Here is a 19,495-nt window from a genome sequence, read left to right on the forward strand (position 1 = left end):
CAAGGCCTCTCATGGGTGCCTTTGTTAAGCTGTAGAGGTGGCTAGAAGGTTGGATTTGTTGGTTGCTTAGGGTTGCAAAATTCAAGGAAGCATTAGTTGATATTTATCCCTTGCATTTTGAAAGTTTTAAACTAGTGTTTGTTTGTTAACCCATGCTTCTTATAGGTCTCATTTTCTAGCACACAACAATAAAGTGATCATTGCAATTCAATGAATCTGACCCAACAAATCAAAGATCAACCATTGGTTCATCCTAACAGGTGCATCAGTCAAATCCTTTAACTAAGTTGACTTAATAACCTTTTGCTAAATCTCCTAATAGAGTGCATACTTCACTATATGTTTGTAAATCTTTTGACAAGGTGGACCTAGTGGTCCTTTTTGCTCCTAATAGGGTTGATCACCAAAAGTGTTAAATTATAAGCCTTAATAGGCCAACTTTATACTATAGTACTAAATCATGTGGGTATCATCCCCATCCTAGTTTTACTTTCTATTCGAAAGGTTTATGGGTCACCATATCTTGTGTCAAAGTGTTATGAATGTTATTTCTTTCATTCTTTCATGTATGCAATTAGATCAAAATAATTTGAAGGATTACTTGGTGAAGTAAGTTTAGAGTTATATTGGTTCCCAATTCATCTCTCCCCTCTTAGTAACCTAGCCTACCTTATATTTTCAACAATTAGTATCAGAGCTTTTGGTTCTCACATCAGAAGTTTAATGACTTGAGAAAATATCAGAGGCAATGGAGGTATATAGACTAGAAAAGGCTATTGAGAATGAAAATTTGGATCTAGAATTGGCTATAGGAAAACTCAAGAAAGAAAAGGAGAAACTCTCTCAATCCTTTCAAAGAAGGAAATATCTTGCAACACAAATGGATGACAATCTCTACATTAAAGAAAAGTAATTCAGATGAAATTGATGTAATAATCAAAGACCTACTTGAGAGGAATCTCAATATTCAAGAAGAAGTCATAAATTTCAAGATAGAACATGAAGTTCAATCAATTATATTATGTGAAGTCATGGAACAAAAGGACAAATCTAAAGAAGAGATAGAAAAAAAGGACAATGACATTCAAAAACCATCCCTTCAACAAACAAACTTTTTTGATCAACTCAATGATGTTGCATCAAGAGCTTATCAATCTAAGGATAGAGAATTAAGACTATAAAATGATCTCAGCATGGAAAAGCAAACCAATGAGAGAATAATGAAATCTTAGCAAAGCATGAATCAATTGAATGAGAAAAGTCAATATAGACCCAACAGAAAAGCTAGATTAAGATATATATGTTTGAAATTTGACTGAAAAGTTCATTGATGAAGATCAAAGAGGAAGATTATTGTAAAGAAAGAAGATTGTTGTTAAAAGAATCTTTTCAATCATTGTTTTGTCATTGATGTCAAACCTATTATTTGTAGGAATGACATTTTCTTATAAGATCCAAGTACTATCACTTAGTTTATTGATGAAGAGGATTTGATCAATAAGATGCAACAATATTACCTAAGGGAAAGGTTGAGTTATGATGTTGTAATGAAGTGGAAGGATAAGTTAAGATAATGGTTAAATGATGTATTGATAACATACTCAAAGATACAAAGGTTGGTCACACTTAGAAACATTGGAGGGAAAATTTGTAACAAGGTTGACTGCAAAGCTTAAACCAAGATCAGTAGTGGGTGCCAAGCAAGTTAGTTGAAACCAAGAAAATTTTTAGTTGGAGCTAAGTAATAGGAAATTCTAGAGTGTTCCAAGTGATCTTTAGGTGCCAAGTGAAGTTCAGGTGTTGAGCATCAGAAAACCTTAGTTGGTGCCAAGTGATCTTTGGTGTCGAGCATTAGGAAAAACATAGTTGATGCCGAGTAACACAGTATGTGCTGAACACCAGTATTTCACTAGTGCCAAGCTGCTTCATTATTTTAAATGATGAAAATTTTCCAAATATGAGCTGGTGGCACATAATTCTATGTAAACCATTTTTGGGCAAATTCAAGAGATTGTTCAAGAAGTTTCTAGAGGAAACAAAATATGGGTTTAGATGTAATGAATCCTACCTAATTCATATGAATTGAAATTAAAGAATGGAAGAATCAAGTAGGAAAGGAACTCCAAGACTTCTATTTAAGGAGTCATAGACCAAGAAGCAAATGTTGCTGATACTGTTGCTACTAAAGAGCCACACTATGAAGTGGTCAGAAGGGTGTCAAGGAGAAGACATTTAGAAGAAGGAAGAGCACAATGACTTTACTTCTACAAGTGGTGATGAAAAGATGATTGCATTGGTACATTGAGCATGGAGACTCAAGAAGACTAAGCTTGAAAGGAGGACAAGCTGTCAGAGTTACAGAGATTGAAGGCTAGGCAATGGTATGAGCTGAGAAGTGATCTGAAATCTACAAGTTAAGTTGTATGTTGTAGTCAGATCAAAGATTTTCTAATACTCTCTAGCAATTGTATTAGATCTAAAAATTCTATAGACTTAGGTTGGTTTAATAGCCATTTGCAAATCCTTTAACAGGGTGGCATTCCAAGTGAATGTTCTAAAGTCCTCTAACTAGGCCCACTTCTAACAGGGTGGTTAAATCCTCTAACAAGGTCACATTTAGCAGTGTGTTGTAAGGCTTTAACAGGGCATCACTTCAGAAGAGTGAGAATTGAGTAGCATTTTATTGGTGATTTTTCTCAAATTGGGTTTCCACGTAAATCACTATGTTATGTGTTGATTTCTTATGTGTTATGTTTGCATATTGATTTACTATAACTTGCTGATTAGAAAATTTATAGCTTGGATGAATAAATGGTTGAATGGGCTCACTATACTTAGTGAAAAGTTTGAATAAAACATTTGAACCTTGAATAAATGATTCACCCCCCCCTCTCAATTATTCTAAAGCATTTCTAACAATATAGATGAAGGTGAATCATCTTAGCAAGGAGGTCAATACAATAAAATACCTACTTGTAATTATTGTGGTAAGATAGGTCATAAATAAAATAAGTGTTGGAGTAATGGTAAAGAAAAATTCAATGGAAAGTGTTACAATTGAAATAAGCATGAGCATAGAGCAAGTGAATGCATAGAGAAACCTAAGTTTGAAAGAAAGTGCCATAATTGCAACAAACAAGTGTTGATCTCAAATTGGTTTTGATAATTGAGTGTCAACAAACTTAAGTTATTTAGTTCATGCCAAAATAGTAGTACATGTTGGGCACAACATGTAAATATTAGACCAAGCCGAGCCATAGTGAGTGCCAAGCCACTCATGTATTGAATCACTCAAGTGCCAAGCAGACAGACTATGTCAAGTGACACAAGAGCCGAGTAAACAGTAGATGTTGTGCAATACAAGTGGTGAGTCATATTATAAAGATTAGTGTATGCTGAGCATCAGAGACTTCAAATGTAGAGTAAAACAATTTTGACATAATTGTTTGTAATGGCACAAACAACTATATAAACCATTTATGAGCCGACTTAACATTAGATTTTGATATTTTGGAGAAAAGGATGAATCTCTAGTTGGATTCCCTATGCAATTAAATGCAACCAATTAGAAAATGAGAACGTTTAAGTGGAAAAATGGATGAATATCAACCATAGATTCATAACTAACCCTAAGCCACCAAAGTCTTCTTAAGGAGGATGACACGCTAAACTCTTATGATGAGTGTGTAAGGAATTGAAGGAGTGAAGAGGATAGTTTGCATGTGTAGACATAATATTCATGGTGACTTAGAAGTTATGAAGAGAGAGTGAATTGTAGAATGATTTAGAGAAGAATAAAGGATAGAGAAAAGGATACAACATTGAGACATCTGATTGAGAAGGATCAAGAAGACATTGTTTAGAGGTGATTCGTTATCAGGCAAGCAAGTGCCAATTACAAGATCTATGCTGAGACATTTTAACATGTGATTTCAGTAAAACCTCTTTATAGATTAGTCCTAATAGGCTATATGAAATCCTTTAATGGGGTGCTTACTTAGTTTCAAGTTGAAGTCCTTTAACCAAGAACACTTCTAACAAGGTGTTGAAATCCTCTAACAAGGTGAGACCTAACAATATTTGTAAGCTTTTAATAGGGTAGATCTTTCATGGGGTAGATCATATTTCATGATCAAAACATTGTAACCTTCATTTGATACACTTTATTTCTATAGTAGTGAAGATTTATGGGTGTCATACCCATCCCAATTTTACCTTTTCACTTGGAGGGTTTCTAGGTAAACATATCTAGTGTTATGTGTGTGAATGCTTGCATGTTTACATGATTTAGATGCATATTATTTACATGTTATTTCAGTTTATCTATTGTATGTAGAGATGGATATATGGTGAAAGTTTTAGGGGTCAAATTCTAAACTACTAATTCATCGCCCTCTCAGAAGTTCACCTTTCCTATTGTAATTCCAACAATTAGTATTAGAGCCTAGTTCTTTAAAGGAGAAGCTTTTCAACTTTGAGGAAAGATCTTGAAATGGAAGTCTACAAATTGGGATAGATTATTGAGAATTAGTGGATTGAGATACAACTCATTCTACATCAATTGGATGAAGCAAGAGAAGAATTAAAGAAGTCCTTGAAGAAAAGGAAAGAAATTGCTATTGCAAAAAATGACACACAATACAAAGAGATTGACATTACCAAGCTATTTACCAATGGTGACTCCAATGAATTTGATTCAATAATTAAAGATCTGATGGAAAAGAATAGAGTACAAGCTAAATAAATTAGAAATCTCAAGTTAGAGAAAGAATCACAAGCCATACTACTATGTGAGGTAATTGAACAAAAAAAGAAAGCTATGGAAGACAAAGTCATGATTGAAGAAGATAAAATAATCTTGAACAATAGATTAGAAGAGAAGTCAATAGAGCTAAACAAGATCTCCAATATGCAATTGGATACTCTAAGCCAAACGATGAATACCAACTATGAGTTAACTGTCAAAGACATTGAGATAACTACATTGAAGTTGTAGAATGAACAACTGCAGAGTGATCTAAAGAGAGAAAATGAATTTGTTGAAAGTTTCAACAAGCAAAATGAAGCCATCAAATACTTTGAGAAATTATTGAGATCCCTTAGATCCAATAATGACACATCTAGACTAGGATATACAAGTACTGAAGAAGGAGAGTCATCCAAAAGTGCTAAAGAAAGGAACAAAAAAGGTAAGAACTCCAAACCTACTTGTCATAATTGTGGTAAGAAAAGACATACTACTAACGTGTGTAGGAGCAAGACTACAAATCAAAATGTTAAGCCCAAAAAAATGACTCATTGCCATAAGTGCAACAAGAATGGTCATAAGCACATGAATGCTGAACCAAGACCATGTATACACAAAGATTTTAAGGATATTGCTACAACTGTTAGAAGTATGGAAATAGAGCTTTTGAATGTAGATCCAAATCCGTGTGGTCATCAAACAGACAAGAAAAGATAATAAAAAATGACAACTCTTATAATTGGGATTATAATACAAAATATAGCTGTCATTACTATCAAGAATATGGACATGTTCCTAAAAATTGCATTAGGGCACACTTCAAAGGTAACTACCAAAGGTGGTTAAGTCAAACCACATGTTTTAGCTATTTGAAAACTAGTCATATTAGTAGGTATTGTCCAAAAAAATCAAAGGCACCAAGTTGTGAATCTAATAAAGGTAAAGGCAAGCTGAATGTTGAAAACATCATAGAAGAGATGAATAAGACATGGAAAAGAAAGATGAGTGTAGCACATCAAATGGAGAAGGCATCACTACACCCAATGAGTTAGTTGATCACACTTTATCAAATTAGGCAATCAAAAGGTATGCGGGATTGATATCTAAAGTTTACATCATACATCAGTTCCAAAAGGTTCTTGTACTAAAAATATTACATTAGCATGAATAAAGATGCAAGTTGTTAGAAAGTCAAGACAAAACTTCAAGTTTTTCATGTTGTTGCCACAAATTAAAATTTTCATATATGTGTCGAGTGGAATGTTAGAAGATGCCAATTTATTAGACTAGGTAGTTGATGCCAAGCTCGTAGTGGTTGTTAAGTAATGAGAATGTCAATGGATGTCGAATGAGCTTGAAATTGGTTGATGTTGAGCTTATAGTTGTATAAGAACTCAACATTTATTACAAGGTTTTCAAAGGGTATTTGATTGATTTTAGCCCATTATCCATCATTTCAAATCTAAAGAAGAGCGAGTAGAGTAGAAGGTGATCTAGAAATTCATCCAAAGTAGTTACAAGATATTTTAGCAGTGATCTAATGCCAGTTCATCAGATTTTACATGCTATTTATCAAGAGCTAAGCTACGTAGTTTAAATTTTCATAAACCCTACTTTGACATAATGGCATTGAGTTCAAAAAAATGTTGAAGGGAAGGAAGTTTTAAACATTCAGTTAGTGAGTAATAAAGTTAAGCAACCCGTATTTAAAGCCATTCTTGACATCACATATACTTAAAACCCTTTTGACACATTGCCTATGATCCCATCAAATGTAATAATGGTACAAGATGTGAGAAAATGTTATAACTATAAGATAGGATGCATTGATGACATGGAAATCAGAGGTACATACAATAGGCTATGTAAAAATGGTGTTTTGAAAGAAGAGTACAAAATTATTGAGAAAAAGGGTTTAGCATGAGCCCTAGATTTTCCAAATGTGTTTAAGACATAATGGATAAGAATTGTGCTTAACCAAATTCATGATGGTTCCTTATGGCTAGAGAATGGACCTACCAAAATTACTAAGAGAATAATTCATAGGGTTACTAGCTACCCAACCCTAGATTGGCCTAAGACACTAAGAAGTGATTCCAAGGAAATCATTGAAAAACATACTGGAGCTATGTAGAAAAAAAGAGGTATGACAATAGACATAATCATTGATCCTCTTATTAACTTTGTTGTAAGGGTAATATCAAAAAAATTCTATCAATCTAGTAGATTGAATAGTGTACCCTACATAGTTGTGGATGTTGGTTACAAGATTTTCAAGAAGGATCATACATATGATCTAACAAAGCTACAATTGCAACAATTGATGGAAAACCTTGGAGCATTTAGGAAAACTAAGAGTGCACAGTGCAAATTTGGTTCAAATTTGATTTGTATATTCTTTTATTTGCAAAACACATTCCCCTCATTTGGTACTAGGGGATGGAAAAAAAATAGATTAGTTGTAGTACAGATTGGTGAGTACATTGAGTAGCTAGGAGAAAATTTTGAATCAATCATGACTAGCTACTTTGAAGATTTCAAGCAGTTAATGAAAAAGAGACTGAGTACCAGTATCCTTAGTTGAGGAACACTATAATTACATTTGTTTTCTTGTGGATGCTAATTAAACATTTGTACAAGCAGCTACCCCAAGGGTAAGATGGTTGAGACCCTTAGGTTATAAAATAAATGTGGATGAAGCCTCTACAACCATCATAACCTTACTTTTAGTAGAGGTTGACAAAACTGCAATTTTTTTTGGAAATTATGAAGTGGAAAAGTCCAAGATCACCACAGAACTAAAAACTACTTCAATTATCAAGAAGAAGGACAAGCTGGTAAAGAAACTAAAAGCCAAATTTGGAGAGGGTGCCAAGGAGGAGGAAGAAGAAGAAGAAGAAGAAGAGGATGAAGAGGAAGAAGGAGCTCAAGCACGGGAACCTCTAGCATTAATTCAAGGCATGGGAGAAGATAAAGAAGAGGAGGAGACAAAAGGTGCCAAGAAGCAAGAAGCCAAGGAAGCACTTACTCCTATTGAGCAAAAGAAGAGGAAGGCCAAGGCACAACCTATAGAAAGGACCAAGAATACTGCTAAACCAAGTCAACCAAAGCCCACTGTACCTACAACTAGGGTCAACACATGAGATACAACACAAAAGGCCAAAGAAAAGATCAAGCAAATAGAACAAGGAGGTCAAGAGAAGAAGAGACTAAGAAGAAAGTATGAGGCACAAATAGCTTCTAAAGAGGAGAAAAAAGTGTCAGATGACATTAGCCAATTTAAGGTGGTAAGTCACAATCCTCTCTCAGACCTTGAGAATTTATGTAAAAATGTTAAGAGCAATGCAGATCTATCAAGTTTTAGTCATGTTGATTTTGATAAATTGGGTAAACTAGAGAAAAACCAAGTGGAAGAGGCCCTATATGCCATGATGTCAAAATTTAAGAGAACACCACTGGAGTTTGCCAACTCTGTGCCTAAGAGTCTATATGACATAGTTGAGAAAAACTGGCATTATTGTCTAAATCTAACGAGAAGGAAACCACACTAGCTCAAGTAATTCTTGAGTTAACTAAGGGACAAATTGCTAAGGTTGTAAAGAAATATGCAATTAGGTTCACACCTAAATACAAAGCCTTTTACATTTTTAAAAATAATATTGAAGATGTTGTGAAGAATTCAACACAAATATGGAAACTCATTTATGGGTTAACCATAGTAAAGAAAGGAGAAGCTAAACCCTCAGAGGTTAAAGATGATGACAAAGAAGATGATGAAAAAGATAAAACAGTTGGAGGAGAATCATAAATGAAAGAAGATGACAAGATAACAACTGAGCTTGACCAACAAGAAGAACAGGGTGTGCAAGACACACAATTGCCAAGTGTTAGTCCTCCACATGTCATAAGTGTGACTACTAAGACTATAACTATCAAGGATGTTTCTGATCCATTAGTTGAGAACATCAACCCACTTATTGAAGATGACTTGAAGAAAATTTTAGATTAGTCTACATTATAGGATAAATTTTGTGGTAATCCAGTTTTGGTGAGTGTGGATGAGCTACAAAGGACAATGACTGGTGTTACAAGGGAAAAGGTGTATCCATAAGAACCACCTTCTATCATCCCTTTAGTCACTAATTTATAACCTTTGGGCCAAATGTCAGAAGCTACATCTACCAAGGTTGATACAATTGTCAAGGTTGATACAATTTTTAAGGTTGATACAATTGAGAAGAAAAGAAAGACACCACTGTAGGACAAAAGGAAACAGGTCAGATAGACTTATTTGCACCTATAGCACAAGGATACAGTGTAAGTCAAATTATTATGGTAGGACAGGGAAAGTCTAAAGAGACATGATTGAAACCTAAGGTGAAGGAACACATTTCCATTCAAGCTCTAGTAGCCTTACCAACATCTGACACTCCTTTTACAAAAACTCTTCAGAAGCTAAGCACAAATGCTTTTCCATTATAGATCTCAGTGCCTAGCCCAAGTTCATCAAAGGTTGAAAAGGTAATACATTATGGAGATGTAAGACTTGATCAATAAATTTTTATACCAAAATATGATTATGATATAATGACATTAGAACAAATAGGGATATTACAATAGGCCTTAGAAAGGAAAAAGCATCAAAAAATGCTTAGGAGAGAACACAGGTAGAAGCAAGCTCTATAGGACATAAAAGACATCTTTTTAGATGCATTTAGTTTGCCAAATCTAGATGAGACCAAGCCACTAATTGATGAATTGGTAGATATAGTGGAGAAGGTCAGCAATAAAGGCCTTAATACTATTGCAAAATTATTAGAATGGTTAGAAGAGAAGTTCCAAAACAAGGTAAATGAGAAAATATTTGGTGACATAGTACTAACTCAAGTTGCATTGGTAACTAAGGTTGAGGATGTGAAGAAGGTACTTGAGAACATATTATCATTGTACACTAAATTTTATAACCCATCACTCTTCACCCAAGAGACCAAAAGTCACATTCTGATTTTGGAGAGCCAAATTTCTAAATCAGGTGCAAGATTGCCAACAAATCTAGCTCAGAGTGAGAAGCATTTCAGGACATTACTTTAGACAAAGAGTCAATTAGCTATGTTGATAGCAAATGAGGCCAACATAAGGGCCAAACTAACTAGCATTCAAGCAACCCTCACTTCCCATATAGAAATATTGCACAAGGAACTAGGCTATGTCAAGACCTTAATGAAGAAAGACTCCAATCTTTCTACTTTAGATGGTCTAGTTCATCTTGTTTCTGAGCTTTCCATCCATTGAATGTAGCATGCGATAACTGGGATGGAACCCTCAAAATAATATTGGATGTCCATAAATCTTGTCTGGACAAACATGCAGTAAGTGTATAGCCCATTGACATAAGTGTCAAAAGGGGAGAATATAATAGGAGGAGAATAATAAGAATGGGGGAAAATAAGACAAAAAGGAGAGATATATTTTTAAAGAGAAAGAATAAAGGGGGAGACATAAGGAAAGTAAGAGAAATGGGGAGAAACATCACAATACAAGAAGTAGCAGATGAAAGAGTATAAGAATGAAGTCAAAGTGTATTAGTAGAGACATATTTACTTAGAGGGAGTATAGAATTTTGGTTATAGAATAGACATACTAACTCAGGGGGAGTTATCAAATTTTGAGGTATCTAAGTTATTACAAAATTTTGAAATTTTAAAGTTTTGTGTACAAGCCAAGTTATGGATATGTTATGCTCAAAATAATATAAATGTTAAGGTATATTCAAGAGTTTTTGACACTCATGTCAGAAGGGATATTGTTGATCTTAGATTGGTTTTGATAAGTGAGTGTCAACACACTTAAGTTACTTACTTAGTTCATGCCAAACTAGTAATACATGTCAAGCACAACATGTAAATCTTAGACCAAGTTGAGCCATAGTGAGTGCTGAGCCACTCATGCACTGAGTCACTCAAGTGCCAAGTAGATAGACTATGCCGAGTGACATGGGAGCTAAGTAAATAGTGGATGCTAAGAAATACAAGTGTTGAGTCACAGTATAAAGATTAGTGTATGCTGAGCATTAGAGACTTTAGATGCCAAGTAAAATAGTTTTGACATATTTTTTAATAATGGAAAAAAAAAACTATGTAAACCATTTTTGAGCCAATTTAAGATTAGATTTTGATATTTTGGAGATAAGGATGAATCTCCAGTTGGATTCCCTATGAATTACATGCAACCAATCAAAAAATGAGAAGGTTTAAGTGGAAAAATGGATGAATCTTATCCATAGATTCATACCTAACCCTAAGCCACCAAAGTCTTCTTAAGGAGGACAAAATCCTAAAATCTTATGATGAGTTGGTAAGGAATTGAAGGAGTGAATAGGATAGTTTGCATGCACAAATAGAGCATTCATGGTGATTTAGAAGTTATGAAGAGAGAGTGAATTGTAGAATTAGTTAGAGAAGTATAGAGGATAGGGAAAATATTACAATATTGAGACATATGATCAAGAAGGATCAAGAAGACATTGTTTAGAGGTGATTTGTTATCATGCAAGCAAGTACCAACTACAGGATCTATGTTGAGAAATTTTAATAGGTGATTTCAGTCAAATCTCTTTACAAAGTAGTCTTAATAGATTGTATGAAATCCTTTAATAGGGTGATTACCTAGTTGTAAGTTGAAGTCCTTTAATTAGACACACTTCTAATATGGTGTTGAAATCCTCTAACGAGGTGAGACCTAACAATATTTGCAAGCCTTTAACAAGGCATACCTTTCATAGGGTAGATCAAATTTCATGATCAAAAAATTGTAACCTTCATTAGATACACTTTATTGCTGCAATAGTGAAGATTTGTGGGTGTCATCCCCGCTCCAGTTTTATCTTCTCACTTGGAGGGTTTTTGGGTAAACATATCTAGTGTTATGTGTGTGAGTGCTTGCATGTGTACATGATTTAGATGTATATTCTTTACATGCTATTTTAGCTTATCTATTGAATGTATGAGATGGATATATGGTAAAAGTTGTATGGGTCCAAGTCTAAACTACTAATTCACCCCCCTCAAAAGTTCACCTTTCCTATTGCAATTCCAACAACAAGGACACAAATCTTCAAAGTGCAAAATTAAGAAGTGGAACTTAGTAGAGAAAATTGTAAAAGAAATATTTATATGGGATTAAAAAACATGGTGTAGATGTCACTACTATGGTTTGTTTGGGAACATTGGAGAAAATTGTGCAAAAAATAACATGAGGAAGAGAGACACTAAAAAGAGATGTTTTGTTTCTATAGATCTTGGCCATCTTGCCAAGAATTATATGAACAAAGGAAAAGTTGAAGATGAAAAGAAAATCAAAGTTGACAACATCATAAAAAAATAAGGCAACAATAGGTGTAGAAATCTCCAGAGAATGCAAGCCAAAGTCCTAAAGTTGTTGACACCCAAATCAATGATTTGGGTGGCACAATCACTTCAACTTAGTTCTTTATGGAGATCACTAGAACTATGATTTAGAAGAATTCATCTAACATCACTTCCAACCAAAAAGCATGAACATCCATATCAACATTTAAAATGCACAAGGATCATCGAGTGATGATGGAAGTTCTAGACCTTATTGAGCAAGGTCAGGTTGCATATTTTTTTTTGGATATAAATACTGAGTTGCTGACTCTACTAAGTACCAAGATCCTGATGCAATTCTCAAGGTAGTTGCACCAGTATGGGAAAATACTATAAATGTTTCAAGAGATATCAGAGAGCTAACCTTGAGACAAATCATGTCAAGTCTCAATGGAAAAGAGGTGAAGAAATAATTAAAGGAAATGAGAAGAAGTTGATACCAAAGTTCAATACATTGCTAATCCTATCAAAGGACATTGAATCTATGGTGCAATCCAATACTATTGCATAGAAAAACATCTATAGGCTACACAAGCCTAGTGACAATGTTGTGCAAATAGATGACAATAATGGTGAAGAAGAAAATGTGGAAAAAGATAATGAAGATGTAGAAATAGAAAATGTTGATGTTGATGATGCTAATGAGGAAGACGAATAAGAAGCTATAGGAGGAAGTCTTCCAAAAATACAAAGCATTGAGGAAACTGATGCAAAAAATATTAAAATAGAAATTATGGCTTCCCTTCCTCATTCTTTGAGCAAAGCATTAGTGAAATCTAGGTTAGAGAAAGATTCTACTAAGTTTTTTGAGGTTAAAACTACATTTCCAAGCACCCAACCAATCTCTAGAGCTACTCTACCAAGTAATTCAATGAGTGAAGTGTCTAAGACTTCATCTATCAAGTAGTAGGCTTCGATCATTCTAGTTAGGCTTGATTAAGAAACATCAAGGTATTCTTGTTGTTAGTGTTATTTCTACTATTCCTGCATTTGTTGTTATTGCATCTATTTCCACTATTGTTTCCACAATGGCTAGTACAATGATAGTTAAGACTCAATTTCAACTGAGCACTGAAGTTTTGAAAAAAGGAAAGAAAATTGTTCCTTCTATTATAGATAAGGGTAAAGAGGAAGAAATTAATCTAGAGGAGGATATTCTAACACTAGATTGGGATCTTTCCAATCTGACTCTTGATCAGATGGATACCCTTAGTGAGCTATGGAAGAAGACAACAAGGCAACAAAATCTTAGAGAGGAAAAGAAAAAGAAAAAGAAAATACTTGAGGATATAAATAGAATATTCCTTGATGCTTTGAATATTGAGGTTGATGAGAAACAACCTATTTTTGATCAATTGGTTGAAATTATCCACAAATACAATGAAGAGTTGAATGGGCAAGAAAAACTTCTGTAGAGGTCAGAAATAAAAATTGAGAACAATTTTTTGGAGTAGGTAGCATAGAAGATAGCTATTGAACAAGTGGAATTATCTACTATTCTTGCTACACTGGAAACACATGTACATAATGTTGTTTCTTTTCTTGTCAAGTTGAGTGACACATCTATCTGTAATAATGAGATTAAGGATAAACTATCCAAGGTAGATGAAGATATGAAGGAAAGTGCACATCAATTGTCACTTGATCCTAGTTGTAGTTTTGCACATTCTATAAAGATTAGATACTCGATAGATCTCTAGGTAGAACTGTTAAGGGAAGAAGCCAAAATTGGAGCCACACTTATAGAAATTCAAGGCAAGATTATCCCAAACATGGATGCATTGCAAAATCACATTGTACATGCAAAAGCATTGATCCATGATAATAACTTCTCCATAGCTGATAATATGATGGAAAATTTAGGTGAAGTACATATAGCCTTGCATCCATCTAATTTATTGAAAGAGAATTGGACAAGACCATGGAAATCATTTTGAAGTTACATAATAATTTATTTTAACATTTTGGTATTAACTTGTAAATATTTTACACCTTTGGAACTTATGTCAAAATAGGTGAGGGTATTATTGCAAAAAAAGAAGAGAGAGAGAGAGAGAGAGAGAGAGAGAGAGAGAGAGAGAGAGAGAGAGAGAGAGAGAGAGAGAGAGAGAGAGAGTAAAACAAAGTAAGAGGTAACCAAGATACAATAGTGGCCATCAATCAAAATGAGTTAAAGACACAGATTGTTGACTAAGGGAGTTTTGACTTGTAATTTTGAGAATTCAAATTTTTGGTATGATAAGTGTTTTTGTCACTAATTCCAAAGGGGGTAATTTTTGACCTAAAGTTTGATTTGTCTATTAGTGAAATAACACTTAATTAATTGGTTTCATTACTACCAAGATCTATAGTTGCTATTGAGTTTATCATTCATGTAGTAGTTCTAACCAAGTGTTTCAGTTTCTATCGAGCTAAATAGTCAAATTATAGTTCATGTCAAGCTTCATAGCGTCTACCAAGCATCTGAGATAGATTGCAGTGCTTGTTGAGTCCTACAATGTCTACAGAGCTTTAGAGGCAAAGAACATTGTTAACCAAGATCCATAGTGTTAACTAAGTTCTACAGTGTCTACTAAGCTTGTAGTGTTAATAAAGAGAATCCAATGATGACCAAGTTATGTAGTATCAATCCAGTGATTCGGTATCTATCGAGTGATTCAGTATTCATCGAGTCATATAGAGATGATCGAGTTACAAATACTTGAAGTGATTAGTATGGACTAAGCTTCAAATTCAACTAAGTGCTAGATTTTTTTGAGTATTGATAGTGTTTTCTAAGTCTTAGAACATCATCGAGTTTGTCTTTAGAGCCCAAGTTACAACAATGGGCTGACTTTGTGAATTATGATGAATTTGGAATTGTAGCCAACTCCATCAAGTAATTAATTGGAAATATATATATATATATATATATATATATATATATATATATATATATATATATATATATATATATATATATATATATATATATATATATATATATATATATATATATATATATATATATATATATATATATATATATATATATATATATATATATATATATATATATATAGAGTACTGTATCATAGCCAAATATATAGTAAGTAATGAGAATGTGAAGAAGTAAGAAATAGATGAGTGGAAATTGAAGAAGGTTACAAGTAGTATATGGTATAGCAGAGACTTATCTATCACAGTAAGGTGATCATTGCAATTGAAGGAATCTCACTTAGTAAATTAAAGTTATAGATAACATATCAACCATTGGTTTATCCTAATAGGTGTATCAATCAAATCCTTTAACTAGGTGGACTTAAGAGTCTTTTGCTAAATCTCCTAATAGAGTGCATACTTCACTATATGTTTGTAAATCCTTTAACAATGTGGACCTAATAGTCCTTATTGTTTCTAACAGGGTAGATCACTAAAAGTGGTCAATTGTAAGCCTTAATAGGCCAACTTTATATTGTATTACTAAAGCTTGTGGGTATCATCCCCACCCCAATTTTTCTTTCTATTTGAAAGGTTTCCAGGTCATCATATCTTGTGTCAAAGTGTTGTTAATGTTATTTCTTTCACTCTTTCATGCATGCAATTAGATTAGAATAATATATGAAAGATTAATTGGTGAAGTATGTTTAAATCTTTATTGGTTCTTGATTCACCCCTCTCCTCTTAGTAACCTAGCCTACCTTATATTTCCAACATATTTATCTCATGGAAACCTAGCTAGGGTAAAAACCATGGTGTGCGAGTCAATCCTCACAAGTTTGTACTCTTTTGAAGTGCACTCAGTCAAGAGCTTTTCTCTTTTAAAAGATTAAAAGGATACTACAAGGTACCACCCTATTAGGGGATTTGGATTAGACCTTTTAAGATTTTACTCTTCTAGGAGAAACTTGGTTAAAGGACATTTGAAAACAAGTTAATGCATCCCCTTGTTAAGGGATTTATAGAAAGAATCTGATAGGGTCCACCCTTGATGGGATTTTCTTTTGAAAAGGTAAGTAAAAAATCGTAAAATAATCTAATAGTTCAACTACTAAAATTAGCTTGGTATAGGTCCTTTTTCAGCTCTCTTGAATAGTCTAGAACTATGCTTTGCCTTCACTTAGCTCTGTGACTTCATTCACTAATCACTAGTGTGCTTCCCTCTCTCTCTCTTGTGCACATGATTCTCTTTGTGCTAGTTAGGTACACTTTCCTATTCTCAGCATAATCATTCCTTGAATATGATATCTCTAATCACTCTTCTTCACTTTATGAGAATCCACCTTAACTCGTCTCTCTTGGATCTTTAGCTAATTGCTTGGCAATGTAACCTTTACCCTTTGAGATTGGTTTAATTTTATACTTTTCTCTTGCTTCTCTTGGAGGATCTAATTTGGAATTTCAAAATTTGAATTCTCACCCTACTTAGTAGCTCAGCCTCCTGTTACAATAGGGCACCACTCTTATCAAGTTGTGGAATATTTTCACATGAGTCACAGGTGCTATGGCTTTTTGGTAACTGGTTTTTGTTGAAAGAATTTGAATTTGAATTATTTTGTTTGCTCCTTGATCCTTTCTCCCATCACCATTAAATGTAATGTTGAGTGTACTCTTACCCTTTTCATGACTTGATAGTCAAGGGTTTCTTACTTCATACTCATTATGCTAACCTAGCTAAATAAACTCACTATTTGGTCTATCGCTTCTTCCACTTTGCATTGTTCTACTTAAGCATACGTCAATTAGTAGGCTTTGTCTAACTAGAATACCTTTATCATTTCCTCTATTGCAATTTCACATCTCCTCTACTCTAATTGCCCTTGTGATTTAAAGTCACACATTAGTGTGCCTTTTTAGTGGTTCCTCTCTATCGGTCATGATTCCTTTGCATGTGTTTCTAACAATGACAACACTTTTGATGACAAGTCTACTGGTCGATCTACCAATTGGTCTTTAAGAAACTTAGTCCAAAAATATCTTCCTTTTTCATTGATGGAAACACTTAGTCATGTTATAAATCTTTGGTTCATATGCATTTTCCTCTAATTATTTCATTATCTCCCCCTAAGATAATGCATTCTAATGCTTAGGTCATCCACAACTCCTTTGCATTTTTTCTCTTCTCAACTTCTCTACCTTTGACAATAATGCCAAAGGTGACCATCTTGTCTCATTTTCCTTCATGAATTCCTCCCTTTTGGAGCATTCCCTTGTTCTCATAATTGCATTATTGGCCAAATTGTTTTATTTCTCATGGATTGATGTCTACCTAACTAGACTGGTTTAGGCTGGATAGGGGTAGGACCCCTAACCTTTCTCTCAAATACTTGAAAGTATCCTTTTGAAGATGCTTGGTAAAGATATCAACCAATTTTTTATTAGTGGGTACATATACCAACTTGACCTCTATTTCTTAAAATTGTTCTCTCAAAAAATTATATTTGATGTATGTGCTTAGTCTTTGATTGCATTGTAGGAATTTTTGACATATTGATTGCACTAGTGTTATCACAATCAATAACTATATGTTTCTCCATTTTATCCCAAATTTATTCAAGAATTTCTTTGATCCAAACAACATGAGTGCAATTCATCTTTGTAACAACATATTTTTCTTCAACGGTTGAATGTGATATGGAGTTCTATTTCTTGTTGGTCCAATCAACCAATCTTCCTATAAGAAAGAATACACCTTCAGTTGTGACTATTTTTTTTTATCTATGTATCTTACTTAATCAACATTAGTAAAGACACTAAGTTCAAAATGACCTGTGTGAGTATATCATAGGCCATATTGTTTAGTACACTTTAGATACCTTAAGACTCTCTTCACAACTACCATGTTATATTCCTTTAGGCTAGATGAGAATCTACCCACTAACTTGAATTCTTTTGTTTTGTCTAGTCTATTGTGCACCACATATTGTAACTTACCAATCATGGATTGGTAAAAGTGTCTCATTCACTATTTGGCTTTCACATTCCTTTGATAGCTTGCAACTAGTTACAATAGGAGTGTCTTCAAGTCTTGCATTCTCCATACAAAATATTTTTAGTATTTCTCTCACATATTTATTTTTCCCTATGAAGATTCCTCCCTTCAATTAGTACACTTAAAGTACAATAAAGAACTTGATTTCTCCAATCATGGATATTTTGAATTCCTTCTTCATGACCTCAAAAACATCAACACTTAGCTTATCATCTCCTCCAAAGATTATATCATCTATGAAGATTTTTGCAATAAAAAAGTTGGTACAAAGGACTCTCCATAGTTTATATCTTCTTCTTATGCATATCATTTGCAAAGAAGTCTGACCTTTTTTCTAACCACTTCTTCATCTTCATTCAATTTTTTTTCAAATACCCACTTTGTGTGAATTACATTCTTGTCATCTAGTTAGGTGACTAATGTCCTTGTGATATTTTAACTATCTAATGGTGTTTCTCTAGTCTTCATCCTTCATATTCTCCATCATATCCTTGGGCTCTATGAGTGATAATAGACACATCATATCTCTCACCCTTCTCCTAATTATTACTTCATCATCTTTATCCCCAATGATCTAATCTGTCAAGTGGTGTCTTCTCACATACTTGGCTAGTACTAATTCTCCTTCAAGTGCTTCTGATCTCTTCTCTTTAGTTCTAGCTTTGTTTATTCAAAATGGTACAAATTCTTGTACAGGTTCTACCTCAATTGATATTCTCTCCATGGTATTACTTAGTGGAATATACTCAATTTTTTTTTTCAGTTTTCTGGTTCCTTTTTAATGTCTTCCTTGTTCTTCTCTAATAAATCATCTACATTTACATTGGTAGATTCCACAATTTTGTTCATACAAAGATTCAAACATCGGTAATCTCTGCTCTTGGTAGAGTATCCAAAAAGATACCTTCATCACTTTTAGGTTCAAACTTCCCTTGATATTCATCTCTCATGATATAACACTTCTTCTGAATACTTTGGTGTAATTGGTAAATGGTATGTGACCAAACCACAGTCCATATGGAGTCTTATTTGTCCCCTTCTCTACTTGTAACTTGTTTAAGGTGTACACTATTGTGTTTACAAATTATCTCTAGTAGATATTTGTAATAGTATTTTGAATCATTAAAGCTCTAGAATAGTCTATGATAGTTCTACTTCTTCTTTCAATGACACCATTCTATTGAGATGTCCTAGGAGTTGCTATTTTCCTTCTGATTTTGTGCTCCTCATAGTAGCTTTCAAATTCTTGTGAGGTGAACTCACCTCCTTCGTCTAATCTCAAGCACTTCAATGCTCTACTAGTCTCTCTTTCCACCTTTTCCTTGTACACTTTGAACATGTGAAAGGCTTCTAACTTTTCTTTCAAATAAA

The sequence above is a fragment of the Cupressus sempervirens genome, chromosome 4 (assembly GCF_028749045.1).
Source record: "Cupressus sempervirens isolate cs-2001-9-10 chromosome 4, ASM2874904v1, whole genome shotgun sequence".
Lineage (NCBI taxonomy): Eukaryota > Viridiplantae > Streptophyta > Pinopsida > Cupressales > Cupressaceae > Cupressus > Cupressus sempervirens.